Below are 24286 nucleotides of genomic sequence, written 5' to 3'. Positions count from 1 at the left end.
ATATATATATATTGGAGAAGATTCTTTGCTAGTTTTTAAGGGTCTTTCAGCTGAAAAAAGTTTAAAATTACGCCTATTTTTGATTTTTTATATAACATTTTTTTTCAGTGTATCAGACTGCCTCGTGCAACTGCATGAACACTGCTATCAACGAGTGGCAGAAACCAGATGGTGAGAGATAAGAAAGTGTGACGGTGTTTGGGTAGGATTGTGGTGGGCTGTGTTTTTCTGGTCCACAGGCTGGGCTTTAATTGTGAGGTGGACCCTGATGAGATTAATTTCATTGTCTGGACAGGAATAGGAAAAAAATTGTTCAGGAATTAAGTTATTTTCCACGCTGGGTCTGCTCTGTGGTTTGGTGAACGCCCCGGAGCAAGGCTATCAAAGCAGCCTTGAACTACAGCGGCAACCGCAAAAGGTGAAAAAGACCTGTCCCGCTTAGGAAGGAAATGAGGTTTAATGCGCTTCTTTCACCGAACAGGTGAAACACAGCCACAGAGTTTCACGTTCAAGTTGCACAAGATCACGAGCGGGGCGGAGGAAGCGCCGAAGGAGGCGGAGGCGGAGAAGGGGAAAGAGGAGGAGGCGGAGGCGGGGGATGCTCGAGGCGGAGCCGGGGCGGGCCGCAGGGGAGGCGGCTGGAAACAGGCCGGCGCTGGTTCTCGGCCCGCAGTGCCCGCAGCCGCCGCTCAGCCGCGCCGGGAGCCGCTCAGCCGCGGAGGCAGCGAGGCGAGAGCCGGGCGGGCGCCCCGACCCCGACAGTCCCCTCCGGCACCGCACAGAGAGGTACGCGGGCGGGCGGCGGCCCCGGTCCCCTCGCAGGGTCCCCTCGCAGGGTCCCTCGGCCCCCTCAGCCGGCACCTGCGGCGGGAGGGCCGGTGCCGCCTCGGCGGGGCTGCCCGGCTCGGTCCCCGCACGCAGCGCCCGAGGGGCCCGGGCAGCGGCGGGGAGAGGGCGGGGGCTTTGTCTGAGGTACAGAGCCGGGACCCGTCCCACACACCCACCTCACTGAGCCGCTCTAGGGGCCGTTCCCAGTGCCCCGTCCCACACACCTGCCCGAGGGGCCGTTCCCAGTGCTCCATCGCACACACCCACCTCCCCGAACCATTCCGGGGTCCTTCCCTGTGCCCCGTCCCATACACCTGCCCGAGGGGCCGTTCCCTGTGCCTCATCCCAAACACCACCCTGAGGGTTCAGCCCGGTGCCCCATCCCACACACGATCCCGGAGGAACCAGCCCTGTGCCCCATCCCACACACACCACCCTGAGGGGCCGTGCCCCGTCCCACAATCCCACCTCTCCAAACCACTCCCTGTGCCCCATCGCACACACCCCAAACCACCCCAGGAATTTGCTGACCCTCATTCCTCGGTCCCTTGACACCCCAACCCAGGTGCAGAGCAGGTGTCATCCCTACCGCTGTTTTTGGGGACGGTGGGAGAAAGGATCGCTCTCTCGGCTAAGGGCAGGACACTCATGGTTGTGCTGGGATTTTGGGGTGGCTGGGGTGTTTTTTTTCCCCTCCGTGTGTTGATGTCAGTGTATCTCCCGCATGTGACACGGGTCCGCGCGTGCCTCCGCATTCCCCGCCTCGGCGTTCCCGGTGATGACACGACGAGGAGAGGTTAAGTGGGGAAGTCACCGTGGTGGGGATGTGAATGACGAGCGGTGAAGACTCACTCGCAGCTTGTTTGTGTATCTGGTGTTTTCTTGTTTATACAAAGCTGTTAAAATACCGGGGGCTTGGTTCACACACCGATCTGGTGTTTTCAGTCGAATCCATTGACTCCTTTGGAATTGCTCCGTCTTTGAGATCGGTGTGATAGATGAGGGATTAGTGCTGGATGCCGGGTAGTGAAATGCATAAAGCCAATTGTCAGTTAGCAAACCTGACCTCACAACAAAGCTTTTATTTACATCCTCAGCCCCAGACACAGAGGTGCTCTGCTGCATCCTTGCTCTGCTCATCCCAAGAAATGCTTTCTGTGGATTATAGACACGTTGTCTCAAACCTAGTGCTAGGACCAGCTGTAATTGCCTGATATAGTAGATGTAAACACGAGCTTTACATAAAAGTGAAACCATATGTATCGGCTAACACACATCCACTCTGTGATCCTACACAAACAAAGTCGAGCCCAGAGCCCTGTCCTTAGCTCACCCTGTTGATCCACTTTTCCCGTAGTCTGTACGACGCAGTCCTGTTCCCAGAGTTACCAGACAGGTTTAGTGGAGAACAAGAAGTCAGCCCAGGAGCATTTCTGTGTATTGTGCAAGAATGCTGTTACGTTCTCAGTCCTTTACAGATGTTGTTTTATTGACTTAGTGATAACACTTTGCTCTCCTAGGTCCTTTTCCCTTTCCAGATTGTTAGGCCAGCACTTACTAATCTTTTATGGCACTGCTGTGGAACAGATGTACCGTGTTTTTTAGGGAATAGCAAACTCTGTGGTTTTAGCTGGCTTTGCCTCTTAAAATAAAGCAGCACTGCCTTTCCCTCGTGCCACTGTTGTGGAGTGGGTAGCTGGACTAGGAAGCCTATTTGGATGACTACTGAGCTGGCAAAAATCCAACAGGCTTGGGTCTGACTCAGTGCCTGGATCCAAATAATTGTGTGGCTGGTCAAATGTTTACCTGGACATCTTTGAGTTTGGAGCAGCATCCAGCTGGTATTTTGGCTAAGCTGTGTGTGGAAAGGGGTGTAGAGGTCTGAGACTTTGAAGTCCTGAAAATGCTGGCTGCTGTTGGGGGCTGCAGTCCTTTCTTTATCCCCTTCCATCCTTTGGCTCGTGGAACAGTGGCTCTGGAGCTGTTCCACTTTGTGCCATGCTTCCCTGGAATGCTGGAGTGTGTGGCTGGAACACCACAAACACACTGCATGTGGCCTGGGATCCCGTGTCCTCAGTCCTGGGATCTCATGTCCTCGGCCCTGCTGCAAGCACTCGTGGTTGTCTCTCTGGTTTGAGCTGGAGGGGCTTGCTCCTGTTGTATCTCCCCCACCAAAAAGTGCCTGAGTGCTGTCATGAGTTAGCTGTGGCGTCTCTGAAACCCAGTGTTTTCCTGGGATGGAGGAATCTCAGTTGACTTGGTGGCACTGGAGGGGTTGAGGTAGAGTTTGGAGAGCTCTGTCAGATTGTTAACATTCCTTACAAACAGGAGACTTGGTGGTTTCTGGGCTCCCTACAGCATCTAAGAGGTGTGATGGTGCTTTTACTGACCTCCACCTTAGCCAAGTAATGTAATTTGGGTTTTTCTCATTCTTCCATCCTCAAAAGTTATCAGACCCCTGCCCATCTCTGCCTCAGAAGCCTGGGGGAGTATTCCTGCATCCTGCTGCCAGCTTCAGGAGTGTATCTGCTTGTCTCTCAACCCCCCTTCCATCATTTCATGTTTTCTGTTCCCATCATCTCACTGAAAAGTAATCCCTTCTAATCAAATCTGAGGTTCTCCAACTAAATTCCTGCTGGCCCAGGTGAGTATCTAAGGAAAACTGTGATGCTGACTTCTGAAGTATGTGGATTTACTTTGTATGATTGGGTTATACAAAAAAGAGGTATTATTTTCTCTGTTCTTTTTACAAATATTAAAACGCAGCCTGCTGTGTTTCGCAAATCTCACCACTGTCTCCTTCTCTCAGTAACTGTAATTAACAGACCAGAAAATGGAAAAATGTAGAAATACCCTTTCCCACAGGCCACAAACATTAGTCCTCTCCAGAAGTTTATGAAGTCGTCTATGGAAATTAAATAACTTCTTTTTTTTGGTTCTGTTGGTGAGCTAAAACATTGTGTCAGAGTGGTAAATAATAAATAAAAGAGCTGTAACGATTGCCTCTTGGAGTTGATGTGGGTGAAGAATGGATTTGAACTCTTCTTTCTCTGGAGAGCCTAAACCTCTGGCTTTAAGATGTGGCTTAGGGATCTGTCCTGCTCTGCTTGCGTGCAAAAACTAATCCAAGCACAGAATAATGTGGGTAACCCACCATGGGAATGGAAGCATAACCACAAAAAACCTCCAAATGCAACAAATTAATCAAATTACTGAATCCTAAGACACAAATAGTTTAACAAATGACACCTCAAAACCACCTTTACAGCATTTCCAGACTGTGTTATCATCTTTGTCATCTTCCTGTTGAGGGAACATGAAAATTTTCAGCCACCTTGATTTTGTGTCCCATTTTCATTGGCTCTGTTGATGTGTTGGCTTTGCCGTGTCTGAGCATTCGTGCTCGGTGTTGAGGGCACGTGGGTGTGTGCACAGTAGTAAATCTTGAGTTTACAGGAGTCACCGTGGAAATTGCTTGCAATTTTTTTTCCCCCCCCTTTTTAAAAATCTAATATTCCAGTGGTTTCTTTTTATTTTAAGAAAATATTCCAGAAATACCATGAGTGGGAATATGAACCACTTGGAAAATAAATCTTCGTGGCGACTCCAGTTACCACCATGGGTGTGGTGGCACCTGAGGAGCACAGTGCTGTGCTGCAGGTGTTTCACGTGGTGTGTGGCTCTGCTCTGGAGAGTGGCTTTGGAGGAACCTTAGTCTGAGGTGTTGTTCTTGTGTTTGCACAAGAGCCAGTGCCCTTGAGGGACCCTGGGATAGAGTTGAGCTGCAGGCTGGAGGAACACTGCAGCTGAGAGAGCTGGGGGTGTCCTCCTGGAGAAGAGAAAGCTCTGGGAATGCCTTTCACCACCTTCCAGCACCTAAGGGGGCTCCAACAGAGCTGGAGAGGATTTTGGATAAGAGCCTGGAGTGACAGGACAAGGGGGAATGGCTTCCCACTGCCAGAGGGGACTTTCAGATAAGATACTAGGAAGAAGCTCTTTACTCAGAGGGTGATGTGGGCCTGGCACAGAAGCTGTGGCTGCCTCATCCCTGGAAGTGTCCAAGGCGAGGTTGGACAGGGCTTGGAGCAACCTGGGATAATAGAAGGTGGCCCTGCCTATGGCAGGTGAGTGGAACAAGATGATAAGCTTTCTGTCCCTTCCAACCCAAACCAGTCTGTGATTCAGCCAGCAGCCCTGAGCTGTGGATAACACAGCACACGGGGTTTTTATAACAATGTGTTTGCTGTCTGAGACCGACAGCAGCATGACAGGGACGTTTGCTTTGGAAGCTGTGCTCTATATTCCGGTGACCTTTTCCTCTGGAAATCTTTAAATGCAGTAAATATGGTGGTGTTTGGTGAATTTTAATCATGCCCTTGTTTTTAAGTGCAGTTTTGGTGTTATTTTTCATGGCAACTTGAAGTTTTTGTTTTGTGACATCTTGGGGCCAGGGCCATGAGGTTGCAAGGATGGGATGGAAGGGAGGTTGTAAGGTTGCAGCAGGGAGTGGTTTGGCTCTGGGAAAGGCCTGGGTTGCTCTGAAGGTGATGAGCTCATCAGCAGGAACATAATGCAAGTGGGGTCAAAAAGCCCCTCCCTGCTTTTTCTTCTGGAGTTTGATCCTTGAGCTATTCCCGGGTAGTTCTCTGCTACCAGGCCCTGCTTTAAGTCTCAGTTAAACAAGGCACTTATTGTTGGTGCTCTCTGATTCCAAACGATGGTGGCTGGCAGCTTGCTGGGTCTGAGGGAAACAGATTTTGCAGCCCCAGAGTAGTGATTTACACAGGGTTGTTGTTGAATATTCCCTCTTTGGGGCAGTTTTCCACATCATGCTCTGAGACCACTTTCCTCTCACTTCCTGGAGTAGAAGGATGGAGGAGGGAGCACTGGGGGCTGCAGAACAGATCAGTGCCTGAAATGGAGGGGGGTGTGAGTGAGGAGATCTCAGCTGTGGCGGGCCCAAAGAGCTGAAGTGACGTAAACCCAGACAATTTCAGCTTGTGGGGAATTTTTCATTTGGTAACTTTCATTTCTTTTATCCAATAGGTCTTTTAAGGGCTGCAAAGCCTTTATAATGGCTTGAAAAGTTCATTTAATTCTACTTTTTGTTGTGTGTGTGTGTACTTACTGAGTTCAAAGGCAGGAACTACCTTTCAAGAAATAAGAAAATATTTGTTTTCCTGGCTGATGAAGTAGAAAACGAAATGGATGTAGATAACTTTTGAAGAATGGATACTTAGTTATTAATTTCTTCACCATTCATTATTCTGCGTAATGCCAGATTTTCCTTAAGTGTGTCCTCTGAATTGAGCTGAGTGGTATGGAACAGTGTAGGTTACTGGCATGCTTGGAATGACTGAGATACTGGACAGGATGTGGTGATGTTTGCACACTTTGAGAAGGAGGGAAAATAAAAGCATGTTGGTTTTGGATCATTTGTGTTGTGAAGTACCTACTCAAGCTCCCTTGTACCTGATGAAGGCAGAAGATGCCTTGTGCTAAGCAAAGCAGGTGGTCCTGGCCTATCCCTAGACTGGGAATTGAATAGGAAAGGAGGAGTTTCTTTTCCTTTATAAGAGTTGGTTCAGTTAAATTAATTTTTCAGGGCAGGTGGGGAATGGATTTTCTCCCAAAGAGGTTGCACAGGTGCAACATTCAAGTGTGCTCATCTGATTTTCTGTTGGACAGGCTTTTAGTCTGAAACTGAATTAAAAATTCTCCCATCCCATGGGATGCATGTTCCAGGATATAAATGTAACCTCCTGCTTTGATCTCTAGTCTTCTCCTAACAGGATTTTCTTTTTCGGAATCAGTCACTGTTGTGATCCCAGAGGACTCTGCCAGGAAGATGTGCCTGGTAATCCTTTAGTTGAACTCCTGAAGCTCACAGACCCTGTGGGAAAGCCTGGCAAGCTGGCATGAGGGTTGTTTTGCAAGAGCCTGGCTTCAGGAGTGGAACTGCCCTGAGATGTTTTCTCTGAGCTGTCCTGTCTCCGACTGCTTGTTTCCTCTCTTGCATAACTTTTCCAGCACAGGCTGATGGGTGACTTACACAGATTTAAGATGCTTCTTCGAGGAAAAGGGGTCATCCTATTCTTGTGCGTGTTCTGTTGTGACTGTGGGTGCGACATCTTGGTCAGGGAGCTCACACACCTGGCAGAAGAGTATTACTTTTATGGGGTTATTTTTCAGCTGGATCCAATCCCTGGCCCGTCCCCTGACTGCTGCTGTCAGCACTACACAGACAGCCAGGGCTGCCCTTTAAGGAGAGTGCAATCTGGGACCTAAGTTTTCTGGGATTGCATAACAGTGCCCTCAGATGTGCCAGGGTGTACTGACAAACACACACACGTGTGTGGGTAAGCTGGAATGTGCTCACAAACACACGTATGAGTGTTTCTCCCTGGGACCACTTCTGCTGTCATCTTCCTCCCTTGTTTTTCCACAGATGGACATGACAGAGCTTGGAGGTTGACTGGGTTTTCAAGAATGAGCCAAGAGTGTGGGGGGGGCACATGAGGAAGCAAAAATTCTTAAAATCCCTTGTGATAGGTCAAGCTTTAACCCTGAGATAAAGGTTGGTACTTCGGAGTACTCTGCTGCTCGGATGCTCTGATCCCATGGGACACTTTGTGCCATTCATTAATGCTTGCAGGAGCATAAAGTCCTTGCAGCAGACTAAATTAAATGTCCTTTTCTAGTCGTGGGGAGCTCACACCATTGCTCCAGTGTCACGATGGCATCTGGTGTCTCTGTTTGGGCTTTGAGAGAACTTGACAAAGGGCTGAGTGTGACCGCGGCCTTTGGAGTGAAGCACCGGGTCATTACCCTTTTTGTCCCCTGCTTCCTTTGGGGTGGGATCCAGGGCTGTGTGGTGGGCAGGGATCCAGTCCTGAAGATCTTACACATGGAATTATTCCAGGGAGGAACAGAAGAAATGCTTGAAGAGAAAAAAGAGAGAACTGCTTTGACTGCAGAGTGAGATGGGAAGGAGGCAAATGGGAGGGAGGGTGGGGATGGGCTCCTGTTAATAACTATCCCCAGGCTGTGGGATGTGAGAGGGGCTCTGTTGTTGGGAAGGCTGTGCTGGGGAGCTCCTGCTCCCGGGCCTGTTTTGAGTCCAGCTCTTTGTGTTCTCCCTGTAATGCTCCTCCAGGAATGGAGGGAGAAGGTACCATGTGGGAACAGGCAGCTGCTGCACATGGGACCTTACAGTGTTTCAAAGTATGATGGAAATGTTAGGGAGGCTTGCGTGCTCTGGGGCTGCTGCTGACATGTTCTGTTGTCATATTTCTGTTACGAGCAAAAAGCAGCAGGGCCAGAAGGGACTTTAAGTTGTCTAATCTGACCTCCTGCCCCAAGGCTGGGTCAGATCTATCTAAACTTTCCCAGCAGATGTTTGTCCAACACAGTTGTTAAGAGCCTCCAGTGATGGACTTTCCTCATCCTCCCTGGGTGATCCTTGAAAGTCCTTCATTGTTCTTGCCAATACCAAGATTTTCCTAGTTTCTGACTTTGATTTCTTGTGCTGCAGTTGAGAATTGCTGCCCTCTTGCCCTTTTGTTACTGTACAGAGTGAGCTGTTCAGTCCTCTGGAGCTGCCTTTGGGAATTTCTGGGCTGTGTCTTCCTTGAGCTGCAGGGCCCAAAATTTGCCTGGAGTGCTCTGTCTGATACCTGCCTATACTGAGCCAGCAAACGCCAATTTGTGACTCTCATGTAGACTTCTGGGGTGTGATGGGTGCATTTTAGTTTTGGACAGAGCACCAATAATGTGTTTTGTCATGGAAGGTTTTGTTATGGCTTTGTCTCTCTACCCACTATAAAAACAAAGCATGTGCTCTTCTTGCTCAAGTGCTGTATTTTCCACAGGGATGTATTCTGGATCTCTGACTGTTCCAGAATAATTCCTCCCTGCTGTAAGGTGAAGTAAGTCCTTGCCAGCTGCCCTGACCGAGGCTTTCCCCATGATTAGCTCGATTACAGCTCAGCCATTGTGCTTTCCTGCTCTGACCTGCCGGCTGTAGCTCAGGAGTGACCTTCCTTTCTCCCTCCCTGCTGTGATTACACCCTGTGCATCTGGTTTTGTACCTCCTGTCCCTTTGTTCCCCTGAAGGATTCAGTTATTCATGCATTTCTAAAGTTGGTAAAAAGTGGATGTGAAGATTATTCTGAGAGGTAGCACTCAAATACAAAACATGACAGAAAACAGATCAGCACTAGAAGCATTATTTGCTAAGGTAAACTCCTTCACTTTATTTTTTAGGGAAAAAAAAACCCCTTGCCTGTGTGTATTGTGCAAGCATTTTCTCTGGATCTATTAACACCTGTTATACCTTCCTGTGAGAGAGTAGGAAGTGTGTGTGAAATGTTTGTCTGCACACAGAGAGGCTTTGTCCTGAGACAACTGAAGAAGCTCTCACCAAAATGAAGGCTGGTCTGGACAGGTCTGAAACATCTTTTGGCACTGATTCGTGTTTGTTGCTGTGGGAAGAGCAGGTAGGGAGGAGCAGTCTGTTTTTTGTTGTTTGAGCCATCAGTAGGTATCTTTGAATTCCTCAGTTTTCTTGCAGAGCTTTGGTGTGATAACTTGTGTAACGTGAGTCCCCAGTTTCTCTTGTTCTCTTTCCAATTGCAGTGAAAGCTCTGGTGTTTCATTCCTCACTTTTTTTCTCTGTCAATTGCAGGTACAGGGATCTTTAGTCATGTGGAAGGTATTTTATTGACAGCTTTAGAGTCTGAAGTACTTGTTAGCATGGAACAGGTGTAGAGTGATGTAGGCTCTTGGGCAAAATCACTTCTCTAGTGTTCCTTGATAAAGATTTCTTAGAACTGAAGAGTAAGTGGAGTGGCACAGGAGATTTGAAGCTCTCTTATCTGACCTCCTGCTCCAGACAGAGCCAGGATCAAAGGCAGGTTTCTTGTGAACTTTTTTGGACATTTTTTAGTCAAGAGTGGCAGGTTGATGCTGTGCTTAGTGCTCTTGTGGTGAGGAATATTTTCCTTCTGTCTGATGAGTGTTTCCCTCGCTGTCAGTCGTTCCCATTGTTTCCTGTCCTTTTGTTTCTGCCATCCAGTCTGGCTCCATCTGCTCAGTAAACCCCAGTTAAGTAGCTGAAGAGAGTAACTGAATCCCCCACTAACCACCATTTCTTCTCCAAGTTCAACAACCCCCATTCCCTCATTTCCTTCTCACATCAGGTGTTCCAGTCTGTTGGCTGCTGCCTTTCCAGCTCAGTGCTCCAAGCAAATTTGAACCACAGAGTCATGGAATCACAGAATGGTTTGGGTTGGAAGGGACCATAAAGACCATCTCATCCCACCCCTTGCCATGGGCAGGGACACCTTCCACTATCCCAGGTTGCTCCAAGCCCCATCCAGCCTGGCCTTGGACACTTCCAGGGATCCAGGGGCAGCCCCAGCTTCTCTGGGCACCCTGTGCCAGGGCCTCCCCACCCTCACAGGGAAGCATTTCTTCCCAATATCTAATCTAACTCAGCCCTCTGGCAGTTTAAAGGTGTGTGTTTCACCCATCCAATTGGTATCTCCCCATTTTTCTGTGTTGATAAGTCCATGACTCCTGTTCTTTCCACCCACATTGATGGCCATTATCTTGTTTTCAAACAGAGATTAAAGTGAGAGGGTTAAAGTGAGAGGAGCCAAACTCTGAATTTTCCTGCTGGATTTGGAAGGAGAGGTCTCCCCTCAGGCTGTGTCCTGCTTGCTTGCGTGGACTAGTCTGTTCTTAGGAACATTTCTGGTTTAAATGGATCCAGCTTAATCTCACACCTGGTGATTTTTATTTTTGTTGTTCTCCACAAGGTTCTCTCAGGTCTGCTGTTCCAAAAAGCATGGCAGTGAGCAGCTCAGGGCAGGACTTTGCAAGGCATAGCTGAGTGCTTTCCATGGCTCATCCCTTGGGCTTTGCCTTCATGCACCTGTTGGACATTGTTGAACCTCACCATTTTACCTCAACCCTTGAAGAGTCTTTTCTGGAGTGTTGCTGAATAGGGAATTGTTCCCTGTTTCTGTATTTGTACCTTTGGCTTCTCTTCCTTAATTATTTCCTGTTGTTGATGTTGGACCAGTGCATGAAGATAATTTAGAAATTGAAATCTGTGCACTGTGGTGCTTGCAAATCCTCCCAGCTGAATCATCTGTTGGGTTTTATGGCCATACATTCCAGTCTGTCATCCAGACTGGTAATGAAAATATGGCACAGCTCTTATGCCTGGCTGGACCCGCTTTCCAGTGCCCTTCCCAATTAGATAAGAAACCCTTGATAATTACGCTCAGAGAAGGATGTTGTCATGCAGCCATTTTATGGTGATTACATCTAATTCATGTTTCCTTAGGTGGATCTTATGGGAATATCATGTGGAACAGCATCAGATCTAATACAGATTGCATTTTTGAATCTCCTTATCAATCCTGTACATTTTTTCCTGGTGATGCACAGATCCTTTATTGCTCCAAAGATTTCTGATGCCAGAAGGGACCTTAAAGGTGATGAGACCTGCCCCTGTCCACACTGAAAGTTCAACTGAGCAAGTCACACCAGACTGATCAGGAGTTTTGTAATGGGACAGTTGTGACATGACAGCTCCAGGAGATCAAGAGGAAACAAACGTGATGTGTTTATGGATCCCAAACGAAATTAAACAATTACCTGAATCCAGTCTTCGGAGCAGCCTTTGAACGAATCCCAGCCCTTCTTCTGCACGGGCTGGGAACACAAAGAACGTGTCTAATCTGTACTGATATCAGGCAGCAGTTATCAGTGCCTACGTGCTGTTACTCAGATCTCGTTAGCTGCCTAATTGGATAACAGGCAGGACACTTCACAACTGCATAAATGTATTAAGCTTAATCTGCTCTGGAGCAGGGAGGGGAAGATGTGCTCGGTGACAAACGGGCACAAGAAGATGCACAGTGGGGCAGGGGTGTCAGTATGGGGCTGTGTCCCCGTCACTTCAGTCCCAGTAACTGAGGCAGAGGCTCTGTGTGTCTGCAGCATTTACATCAGTACCAGAGTCCCAGAGCAAAGAGTTACAGCACTTTCAGACTTCACCCATGTTGGCCAGGCAACTTCACCTTCCAAAGCACACTTCTTCTAGTAGTTAAATCTCTTTCGAATTTCTTTTTAATAAAATGTGGTGCAACTTAATCCCTGTTTTTAAATCCAACATGATAGGACAGAGAGAAGCATCCTGTGTGTTTGTGTGACACCTGGACTTTGCAGCATGTTCCTGGTCCTAAAGCTTGTTTCCAGTACATGCAGATGCACGGTGGACAGGATCAGAAAGCTTCCACAGTTCTGTACATGGAGAGGAGAAGCTATTTGATTATTAAATGCTCTTCCCTTTCTTCCCTGAGAAGATGCAGTTACTGCAGTTGCCCAGTTTTAAACTTTAGGAGTGGGTTGCCTCTTTCCAAAGGTGCAATGAAACTTAAGTCAGATTCTTGTAGAAGATGTGGATATGAGCACATTGCATGAGTTGTCACCACCTGTTCTATTCTCAGGAGAAGTTATCTGCAAGGGACATTCCTGGGTGCAAAAGATGCATCTGCCAAGGGGATCTTTCAAGGTAATGGAGAGTGACTATGTGAACTGTGTCCTCTCCATGTATTTACTGGATTCCCTTGGGACTGAGGGAGGCTTTTTACAGAAACCACAAGTTGAGCCCAACTTTTGGCCCTGTATCTTGTGTGAGGTGCCTCCAGCTTTTTATTTATTTCTTACTTAATCTCATATGAATCTTCACCTTGTGCTGTCCAGCATCTGCCTGTAGCTGGCGGAAAAGACAGGAGCCAACCTCTTAATCTGTAAGTGTCTTAGGCAAATGTAAACTCCATGAAGTGTGTTTATCACTGAGCAGCTCATTCCCAGCTCTGCAAAGCACCTCATGGTTTGTTTGTGTGGGATGTACAGAGGATTCTCTGCTGCTTTGTCCTGACATCTGTGTTTGTGACCAGCAAGGGTTAAGAGCGAGGCACTTGTCTGGATGAGGAAACTATTCCACTGTACTGTGAATTTAAAGCATGCTGACTTTCCCGTGGAAAATGTTATTTAAAAACAGAACCCCTAATTCACTTCTATTTTGGGTGAAGGGAAAGCGTTGTGGGGTGTTTGGTTCATTTTGGTGTAGACGAACCCCCAAATGGATGAACTAAAGAATAGTGATTGAATGCAGAAGAATTTTTAGAGTTAAGCCGCACCTGATCTAATACCTAGACTAAAAGCATGTTTAGCAGGGGAAAATAGCATTTTTTCCAAAGGGCAGCTCACATCTCAGCAACCACATTCCTGGGACAGGCTCTGGAGAGAGTCTGTGTCCTTGTTTTCCTTACATAGTCCCTCTGAGGCACTGATGGGGGGTAGCTGCAGGTAACTCTTCCTTTCTGTTGCTCGTGCCTGGGTCATGCTGCAGTTGGAGGCATCCATAAGAAATGAAGGAGAGTGGACTGCTACAGATGGTCTCCCCAAAGTGTTGGATGTGTTGATAGCATGTTTTCTGTAGCAATAGACACCAACACTGCCTTTATCTCCCATCAAAATCTGCTGGATATTGATGTGGACTCAATCAATCATCAGATTCAAGTCAAGCTTGACTTCAACCTGTACTTATTAAAGGGTGAAGAATGCTCTGTCATATGCAGTTGATAAGGGAATTTAGAAATAAAAGTGCATATTAAACTGTCAGTAGCATTTTTCCCCCTCTTCATCTGGAAAAAAATAATGGCATGAGTTGTTTTCTTCCGCCTGCATGGGCAATATTTAGACATGCCCAGCAGTCGCAGGATTGTTTCTCAAACCCAAGATAACCAAGATAGGGTGGTCCTGTCTGGCTTCTGCCTGCTGCAGATCAAACCCACACCCAGACAGGCAGGAATCAAAAGGAGAACACCTCCTTGGTTGGTCTCTAGTGTGTTCTTTCTGGAAAGTTTTAAAAATGTGTTTTTTTCAGGAAAATGAGGAGGTGAGATTTGTGACGCTGCGGAGTATGGACGAGCTGTCGTTGTAGAGGGAGCCACCGTAGGATTGTGTCACTCTAGGTCTTCATTAGGGTCTTTAAGCACTACTTTAAATTTCCTGAGCTTAAGTCATAGAAGATCTGATGTCTGGAGTCAAGGCCTGGCCTGTGACAGGCAGTCCTTTGGAAAGCTGTGCAAAGATCCTCGTGTCTCTTCAAAGCAGTGCCCTGTATTTCAGAAAGGGACATTGTGAGCGAGGAGAACAAGTTTCAGATCACATGTTCCCCAGCAAATACTGTCCTTTCGATAGGAAGACTTGTTGGAGAATGTTAATTGAGTCCTTTTTTAAATGAAGGAGGCTTTGCTTCCTTCCCAAGTTTTCAAAACAAATTTTCCAAATACAGTGCCTATGTTTCATTCAAGTGTAAATCCTTTCTCTTTAACCTGGAAGTTATCCCAGAAAAAAAGCCTATCCATTCACTGCAGGACAGACCTTTGTGGTTGTAGGGGAGAAAAAAGAAGTGGATCAAATTGTCCAAACAGGAAGGGAATTAAGAAAAGCCTTTGCTCAGTGAGCAGAGCTCTCATTTCAGTATAAATGGAGTCCTACAAATTCCACTTTACATCTCCATTGCTTTTGAAGCATCACACAATGATTGAGGTGTCTGCTAAATTTAGAAATGACAATTTTTTTCCTGCCAGAACGCCAGCCTAGCTGGAGGGATTTCACCATGTAGTTATGGGATGGAGGCAAGCAGTGATTTGAAATTTACTGGCTTGTTATCTCATCTGACTTGCACATAGCTCGGTCCTGGTGAGGATTTAGTACATTACACTGATTCCTTTTCATTCGAGGGCATTAATGGAAATGCTTTTCTGGCACAGCCAGGTGCTTGTGCTGTTTTACATTCGGTGAGGCTGAGATACTGAAAGGATCAAGCGTGGTGTGCTGAATAAAATGAGTTCCCACCTAAACACGTTGAAATTGTGCTTTATTTTGAGCAAGTTATGGGTAGGACTGTCATTCTTTTACCCCAGTCACATGGGAAGGCTGTGGAAGAAGAGATAAATCACAAGTGTCCCAGTTCACAGTTTCTACTGTTTACCATATGACAAATCTTGCTGCTCTGTGAAAAATCTCTTAGATCTAAAATACGTCTTTTTTTTCTTTCCTCAGCCTATGGTATTTAATTCTTCTCTTTCTGAGCAACATTTTATCTCAATTCTGTGAAGCTGTTTGAGGCACACTTTCATGAAGAGGATCAATACTAAAGTAAACTTCCCTTTGTTTTGGTAAAATGTCTTGACTGTCGCAGAGAAGAAATGCTTTGAGTTCAGGTGTGTCGGGAGAAATGAAAGGCACCTTGCAGCAGTGGTAATCCATCACTGGAGTGCATCCCGTGGCACTTCAGGCTGCACTTTGCCTGCAAGGCACTTAGGGACCTCAAAGCACAAGAAGTTGTCTGGAGGAGGTTTTCTGTTGGAATCTTCAGGCAAAATTTTGTCCTCGGGCTTTGAAGTTTGCAACAAGATGGGAACAAAGGCGAAGGTGTCACTGTTGTGTTTTCATCTCTTTCCTCACCCACCCTTCTGTTTCTTGTCTTTGAATTCATTTGACCTTTAAAGGTCCTTGCAGCCCAAACTATTCTGTGATTCTGTGATTCATGAGCTGTTTCTGCTCTCTGCTCCATTTCGCACTCAGGAGGAAAATCACTCAGTGGGGGGAGTTGTTCCTGTTGCTTTACAGCAGGGATGTGGTCCTGTATAAGAGATTTTCCATAGCAGTACTGATTTCCTTTGGATATCTCCGGGTGACCTGAATGCAGACAGTGTGTAGTGAGGAGAACGTCCTTGCTTTTGTACTGAAATATTTCTTAATGTCGTGCGCAAACCCATGGGGAAAATTCCCATCTTCGTCAAGGGAAGCTTTTGGTGGGACCAGACAGCCAGTCTGCCAGCCATAACCCAGCCTTCAGAATCTAAGGACCTGCTTCCCAACCTGAATTCCCCTGCCCTGGGCTCTGTGCTGCTCCAGGGGCGTGTTTGTGCAGTCAGCAGGATGGAGAAGGCTGTGTGAATTGCAGCATGCAGAGGCCAGCCCTGGGTACGTGTCTGCTGCCTCAAAGCTGGAACATGTGGTTTGTTTAATGCTCCAGCAAAGCACAAGCCCAGGGAAAGTCTCTTTGATACAGCTGCACCTGGAGAGACATATTTTTCCTGGAGTCACGTCTAGTCTGTTCCAGGCTGAAGTCAATCCAGTTACTGTGGGAGTGAATCCATGTGGTGTTTGGCTTTTCTAAATCTGGTTCTCTTCCCATAGTGTTGCTGTTGGATTTAATGATTTTTCCCTGTGGCTTGAATGGTAAAGATGTGGTAACTGCTTGGGTATGGCTTAAAATCAAAGATTCAGTGTGGGTGTTGCTTTCAAAAAGAGAAGAAATAATGCTATTTCGAGAGCTGTGCTGCTATTTCAGGGCAGTTTGGTAGGTCTGGGTTCTGAGAAGCGGTGAGAAAAAATAATTGCTTTTGGGCTATCGTGTCTCATATGGTATGTACTGAAATGATCCTCATGTACACACTGAGCTGGAACCAGTACTGAGCCTCTCTGCATGGGGATTTGTTCCCTGTCTCACCCTCCTGGTACAGAGGATGGGAGGAGAAGAAAAGATTCCAGTTGAAACTTTGCTCCCAAGCTTGCTGCAATGAATTTAAAACCCCAAACCACAGCAAATTCCCAAGTGTAATATGGACACCAGTGTTTATTTGACTGAGACATGATTGTGTTCTGAGTTGTGCAAACACAGGCATATTTCCTATTTAATTAAGGCTCATTTTATGAATTAAGATTCCCAAACAATTGGAGAGAGAAGGAGGGTGGAAGAGATAAGATCTCCAGGTTGTGCAGACGGGGTAGGGTACAGCTCTTTTTGGCAGCTGGAATATGACTTCTGCAACAAACTTGTTTGTAGCATTGTTCTATCAATTATGCCAGTGTTTTAGCTCATAACCTTTTTTTTTTTTTCTGTAGTTTACTGTCTGTCTTTCCTTCCTTTTACAGTCCTGAAATACCAAGCTTTGCTTCTGCCAGGAGTGTAGGAGTGGTGGATACCTCTCAATGCTCACTGTGATTGAGGAGCTGGAAATAGGGGTCAGCAGAGCTGGAAATGGGGAAAAATTCCCACCATGGGTCCACCAGAGCCTGGCAAGCTTGCAAAGACACAGGAAAAGGAGCCCAGTTTGGGACTGGTTGTTGCTTGTCCTGGATAGTTCAACAGCTCTGAGTTGTTCCTGTGCTGTCAACCCTTTGTCCTGTCAGGGGCTGACAGAGCCAAACTGCATCTTGATGCACTAGTTTAGGTTCTGGCCAGCTGTTGATAGATAGATCCCTCGTGGTCAGTAGGATTTGGAAACCAAAGGCACTAGAATTTTTGGCTAGATGATGATTTCTCTCACCAGGGTTAAGATGGGAATATCCTGTTCACTGTGGCAGGTTGAATACAACTGGTGTCCCCATTCTCTCCAGCTTCTCCTGACACAGCAGGAGAGTGTTCTGGCAGTGAAAGCTGTCTCTGTGATGGGTAGATATTGTGGGATGCCTTCTGGGTAGGTGGGACCTTCTACCTATCTGCAACCTTCCAAAAGAAGGGGATGCTGATGTGCCAGCTATAGCATGTGCTTGTCCTGTATGCAGGGGATTTGCAGAGCAGTGGATTTACTGGATTTGTTCCTCTGTTGCCCAAGGAAAGTACCAAAGCTGTGCTTTTTGTCACTGCTGTGGAACTCCTTTTAGCTGTGTAATACTGTGGCCTCTGGCACATGAACCACATGTTACAGCTCTGATCTTGCTGGATGGGGGGACAAGAGAAGCTCCGTAGCCCAGGCTACATTCTCAGCCCATTTCTCTGGGGATCACTTGGGGATGATGACTGTCTCCAGTGGGAGTTCGTGATGGTGGAGAGAATCCTCTAGTCCTTTATTTTATCCCCACACTGTAAATCAAGATGCTGCTCCACTCTGCGAGGTGTGTTCCTGGTAGCAGCTCCCATCCCAGCCCCTCGGATTTAGCAGAGCCTGCCACGTTCTCACGGTACCCTTCAGCCAGAGGAACATAATTATTTTCTTTTCTTTTCCCTCAGCTGAGGAGGATTTGAAAAACACATAATGGTGCATTTTATCAGCGAGTTTTAAATGGTGTGATTCATCCCCTGTGTTCTTGGCGTGACGTTCCTTGGTTTATTTTTTTGGATATCTGTGCAGTTCTGTCAGTGCCAAGCACTGTATGGAAATGCCCCGTGGCAGACAACCTGCTCTGCCCATATGTTCCCTTTAAAAAAAAAAAACCCAGCTTATAATAGGAAGTCTTTATACTGCATGCCAAGACGCTTGGGGCTTGTTAAATATATTCTACTTGTCAACAACTACCCAATTTAAAAAGTAGCCTTGGTGTGAATCAGCTTTGAACAAGTTCATTTGACTCAAGGGATATTTGCAGGCATTAAAACAAGTTGGATCACAGTGGTAAAAAATGTACAGTGGTTTCCTGATAAAAAGCACCATCCAGTGACCCTTTTTTTTTTTGTTCTGTTTTGTTTTCATCTCCTTCAACCCTCCAAAAATGCAGAGATTCTCCCAGTTGGTGGTTTTGGAGAGTGGAGGGGATTTATTGGGGTGAGTGTTTCTGAGGACCACTCAGTGTGTTGCTGGAAAATCAAGTGGCAAAGGAGGTGCCTGGTGCCTCCAAAGTAGCTGGAAATCTTATCCTGGAACTTGTTCCACCATCTTTGCTGATTCAGATTGTAATTATAAAATGTCAAATGTCGTGGTTAAGGGTCTTTTCCAGCCTAAGTGGTTCTCTGAGTACTGTGGTTTATTCTGTGTCTCCCCCCTGCCTTTTTCCTGGGTGATGGTGTTGTGGAAAGAGGCAAAGGGGATGGCTGTCTTGGATCATACTTGAAAAAAAATACTGTTTCTCAGAACAATTTTTTTTGTTGTTGTTGAAGAACTCAAGTATTTCTGCTTCCTTTTTTATGGCCAGCAGTGTAGGACCACAGAGGGGTGATGTGGTGAGAGCCTGTGTTCTGCATAACACAGATGGCCTCAGCTTTAATACCCACCAGCTTTGGGCTTCTTCTCTTTCCTAACTTTTGGAGTAGTTTACAGAGTTCATTATTTGTTTCATCTGTACTGAAGAACCACAGCTTCTTCCCAGCTTGGGAGGAGGAGACAATTTAGTATGGCCCCTTCTCTGTCTCTCCAGAGATGAGGGGAGGGGATATTCCTGGAAGTGAGGGAGTAAATTAAATTAAGGCTTAGTAAGATCAGCTTCTCAGAGTAGAGGAGACCTGAGTTTGGACAGGCAAAGGTTAGTGCTGTGTTTCCCTGTCTCTTTGGGGATGTGTCCAGAGGAAGAAGAGCACAGAGCCAGCCTGAAAGTCCCTTTTGCCTTCAAAAAAACCGATGCTGAGGAGGTTTTGGGAGTGAGGCTGCAGGTTTGGTGTGGGAAAAGGGAAGTGTTTTGGCACGCTGCTGTCCAGGAGTACACGTGGTGTGTCATTAATGCCTTTCCTTCCTTGATCTCTGATGCAGCCTGCACTCCCTGTGTGTCAGTCACTGGGGTGGGTCAGTAATTTGTAAATGGAGCTGGAAGATGCTGATGTAAGATCAGCATTTTCAGTGCCTCGAGCCACACTTGATGGCTTGGGTTTTTACAGGGATAAATTGTAGTGGATGGTAGCATTTCTCTTCAGTTCAAACTCGTTTTTCTCTCACAGCCACCCCTATAAATTCCAGCAGCTCTCTGAAAATCAAACTACTTCAGTTCACGTTCTGCCTTTGGAAATACAAGGCAGGACATGAGTTGCTTGTTGGCACAGGAGTGCTGGCTTGTTTTTGTGAGTCTGGGCTCCTTGTACCACCACGGTGAGAAAAATGAGCGTGGTCATCTCTCCATCACCAGGGCTGGTGGGAAGAGCTGAGGCACGCAGGATAAATGGTGTGGGATGCAGTAGAGAGGGTGCTGCAGTGATGATGGAGGTGTTCCACTCAAAACCTGCTTGAGACTGGGCAGGATTGCTCACTCAGGCTCACCTGTCCCCCTGCAGCACCTGCAAGGCTCCTCACTCTGGTCAGGCAGGAAGCGGTGATGGGGGGATGAAGTCTCACTGATAGGAAAAGCAGAGATTTTACATCTGTCTCCTTTGTTTCAAGTATTGGAAAACATTGTTCAAGGAGACCATGCTGGTGATGGTCCTACTTGGAGTAGAGCTTTTCTGACCCACACTTCAGTTGCTGTGAGCTGTCAGAACAGGTCTCCTCTGCCCATGCCTGGCAGCTGCCTGCAAAAGAGGGGAGCAGAACTGGGCTGGGGCCGAGTGTCTTGTTCCAACTGCTGCATCCACTTGGCAAACCTGTTTAGACTAAAATCCTGGCATGGATAAAGCCTGAGCACGAGGCTGACAAGGAAATGCCACTCTGCAGGTGGTTTCAGCCCAGCAGCTGGAGGTGAGCTGCCAGCGTGTGCAGGTGTAACACGAGCTAACCTTGATCCCAGTGGTGCTGTACTGTCGGTGACACAGGTTTATGAGCTTGGGAGGGGCTCTGGCATGCACAGAGAAGGCTGTGGACCATCACCCTGCTCCTGCAGCTCAGCAGGTAGCTGAGTAAACGAGGTGTGTCTGCTTCCAGTGCAATAAAGCTCCCGTGGAGCCGCAGACGCAGCTGGCCCAGATTGGTGTTTGCACAACGCCTGTACAAAGGCAGTTTGGAGCAGCAGGCTGGTGTCACCCCTGCGTCTGACTGACGTGGAGGACTTGGGATCAATTAATAACACTCCTGCCTTCTCTTGAGAGGGTGTAAATGGTGATTTGGAAAAGGGTTGGGAATTTGGCGTGCAGCCTGCTGGGTTAAAAAGGAGGGAGGAGGCAAAAAGAGGCACATCTTCCAGTTTGACATGTTTGCAGCATGGAGAGCTTGGAAAGAGCATCTTGGAATAACAGGCAGTGAGGATTAATGTGCTTGTGTCTGAGAAGACTGATGAAAGGGGGAAGGAGGGAGAAGTTACAAAATGCTTGTTTGTTGTGCCAGGAGCTGTGGAGAACCACAGCTCCCAGCGTTGGGAGGCACTGACAGGCAACGCTGGAGCCAGCCCAGAAATCCCTTCCACTTCAGTTCTGTATCTGCTCAGAGGTACGATCTGTCCTGACCTGTGCTCAGGGAACAGCCTGAGTCTGAAACCTGGAAAGGTGTTAAAGGAGATAAAATTGCTCCAACCAGAATAATCCTTCCAAGCACTTCTCCCTCAGCTTAGGGAAAAAGGTGCATTAGAGATGATGATTGAAAATTTTGTTATTGCAGTTACTTAGGTGAGGGTTACTCACTACAGTGATGCACTTGCTCAGTACAAGTAGTGCTGGGCTGTGTAATGAGTTAATGGCCTAAGAACTGAAGTGTCTTTACATCTGCTGAATAAGTCACCTTTCTGCTTCTGTTGTGGAGCTTTTGCATTTGGGCTCAGCTACCAGTGCTTTCAGATAAGCACTTTTCCTTGTGCAGCTGATGAAATAATGGAGGTTATTACATCTATTGAAAAAGGCTCTTCAAACTCTGGATCAAAAGGTTTGCTGGTATTATTAATAATATATATATTTTTTTTTTACTCTTTTCATCATGGTAGATTCCTGAGGTGCAAAGGCCACAAAATTTTGTTTTGCAATTCAAACCTGGCCATCTCCATTGAATGGGCAGGATAATTCCCAGCACCACAGCCCGGTCTTGTGGTGGGACTGGAGTGCAAATGTTTATTACAGATTGGATCCTGAGTTGAAAGCTTCAACCAATCCTCTCTGTCTTTAGAGAAAAGTATTTCAACAGCTGATTAGTGTCATTGTTAAAATTAGATATTTTATTTTTGTCGTGATTTTTTTTTCTAGCTTCTGCTCTTGGTTTCTCAGTCTCACTTTGTCTCTGCTTAGACTGAATTAATTTGGTGTCAAATTTTCTGTGTAAACACTTCCAGGCTGTGATGACAAACCTGCATTATAAACACATGGCGTGTGCAGTGCCCCTTCATGTGTTGATAGTATTTTGAATAGCTGCACTTAAAATAATGAGAAAATAGTAGTGTGTTTATTTCTCGTGCTTCCATTTAGTCTTTCAGCTGACTCTTGTTGCTTTTATCTGAGCTCCTTTCAAACACATGCAATATCGTTGCTTAGGTTTCTGATTAGGGATGATGCTTAATTCTCATCAAATAAAAACCTACAGGGAATAAAGCGATTCTTGTAAATTTTTCTGCTGGTCTTTGCGGTCAGCAGGGAATTTGTTTGTGTTGATGATGCATTTCTCACCCTCCAGACTGGCTCTTACACTTGTTAATGTGAAGGCTGTCGATTCAACACAATTTAAGAGCACTCAGAAAGGTCAGATCACTGTTTTAAACTGTCCCTAATCTCCCTTTCAGCTTGGCCATCCTGAGACAGGAATGGCAGAGGTCAGCAGGATGGCTTGCTCCTCCTCTCCATCCCCTGAAAGGCTGTGGGCAGCAGATGCAAGCTGAACACCCAAAGTAATGACAGGGCTGAGATGGGGTCCCACCGGGGTGACCGTGAATTTGGTCTGTGGAATGCCAGCAGTCCCAGCTCATGGGTAAATGACAACCTGCTGTGTGATACAGAATCTGAAGGAAGGTCACGTTTTAAAGATTAACCAATCCTGGTGGAAAACCCCAAACAACCCCCCAAATCCCAACCAACCCTCAGCCAAGCCTTCAAGCGCACAAACCTTGTTTTCAGAGCATCGCCTTGCCCAAGTCTTTGTGTCACCAGGGCTGCAACAATACTACCACAGGAGTAGTTGGGTGACCTAAGAATAGCAGATTTCCTTGAGAAATGCTTTTGTTTATTTTCGTTTTCTATTTTTAAGTAGTTGGAGCCTTAGTGACCTTTTTCTGAAGGGTCCTAGAAGAATTTCCTGGTCAGAGAGTATTGTTGTAATAAGGAGGGCAGTTGTGAACTGCCCTAATTCTCTGGCTTCTTCCTTGTGACCTGCAAGGTTTTACTGGCAAAATAAGGGGGGAAAAAAAAGCATGAAGTTGTCACCCCACTGAACTTTTCATAGCTGTGATCAGTGGAGATGAAGGGATGGGGAACTCAGGGGATTGGAGGGTACAAATGGCAGGAATGGAAACCCGTGATTCTGGGTTGGTAGAATGATGCCCATCTTAGAAGATACATATTTGCAAAGATTTGTCTGCTGGAAAACAGCAGTTATGCCCAGGATTTTTTTTTTTTTCTTTTGGGAGGGGTTGGTTTTAGGGATTTTTTTAAAGGGTTTTTTTTTTTTTTATTTGAATGAAGGAAGTGAGCAGGAGTGAGAGGGGATGAATGGAGGGTAATTTCTCCTAAGGAGTCAGGGGCAGAATGGTGATAGAGACTGAGAAAAGGGGGCGGGTCTGGAAGTAGAAGTGATTAAAATACCCTGAGTGAGACACTTACATGCACAAGAGCTAAGAGGATCAAAGCTGTATATTTTAGACAAAAGGAAGATGTTTATTTGGATATTTTCTTGTTGTGGGTAACCAGTGCCTGTTGGTTCTCTCACAGGGACACTGTAAGCAAGACAAAGCAGGGGAATTTTACTTTGTGAAGCTGTGATTTTGTGCTACCCTTGCTCTTAGATGGACACAAAGTAAAAATACAGTCTGAGAGAGGTTGACAGCGCAACAGCCAACACACTTCTCACCCTGTGATAAAAAGAGAAAAGAAAAAGCAAAATAAAAAAGAAACAACCCTTTTTGGCAATCAAGAAGAAGTAAAAAGCCAAACTATCTTTGTGTCAGAGGACCTGGTAATATCCATTGGCTCAAGCCCTGACTGGTGGCTTGGCAAGTGCTGAAGGGAGAGCACTGCACGCAATAGGCTTTGTTTTATGTCCTTGTCTCACTCATGAGCCTACCAGAGGGAATAATTGATATGAAATAAAGTGTATTGGGGGCTTCCTATATTTATATCACCAGTTTATTCCACAGCGGAATGTGGATCCTGGTTGGAAAGCTCAAGCTTTTGCTAAATTTTAATTGCCTTTCCCTGCAGGAAACAACAGGTTGTTGGCTAATTAAGGGTAGTTTCCAAATCAGGGTTCTGTACACACAAAATACCCTGTTATTTTCTCATCTGTCTAGACAGGTCACCTAATCCAGTATTAAAATGCTGAAACAGGAGGGAAAACATTTTCCTGGAGCTTTCATGTGAAGAATTCACAGGAGCTCGCCAAAGCCAGGATTAGGAAAGCTGTGTTTAAAGAACTGTGCTAAACCCCTTCAATTTCTACTGGATATAGATGGCAGAAAAGATGTTCCTTTACTGTGGCAATGAAAACACATGAATCAAAGTGTTACCTGGAGAAGGGGAGAGGGTTGTAGAGTGTCTGTGGGAAGGAGTTCTCCCCATCTGTTCTGCCCTAGTGAGACCCCACCTGCAGTGCTGGGA

The 24286-nt window shown here is 46.5% G+C and overlaps 1 protein-coding gene across 1 annotated transcript in view; it reads left to right on the top strand.

Moving 5' to 3' along the window:
• Nucleotides 1–643: 643 nt before the first annotated feature.
• SMOX (spermine oxidase) overlaps nt 644–24286 on the top strand; it is a 49802-nt gene continuing 26159 nt past the window's right edge. Inside the window, exon 1 of the mRNA XM_039551087.1 lies at nt 644–786. The gene's annotated coding sequence lies outside the window, so the exon portion shown is untranslated. The remainder of the gene's footprint in view (nt 787–24286) is intronic.

This window comes from Corvus cornix, chromosome 4 (genome assembly GCF_000738735.6).
Source record: "Corvus cornix cornix isolate S_Up_H32 chromosome 4, ASM73873v5, whole genome shotgun sequence".
Taxonomy (NCBI): Eukaryota; Metazoa; Chordata; class Aves; order Passeriformes; family Corvidae; genus Corvus; species Corvus cornix.
The sequence above is the reverse complement of the archived record's forward strand: the minus strand, read 5'-3'. Positions and strand labels throughout refer to the sequence as shown.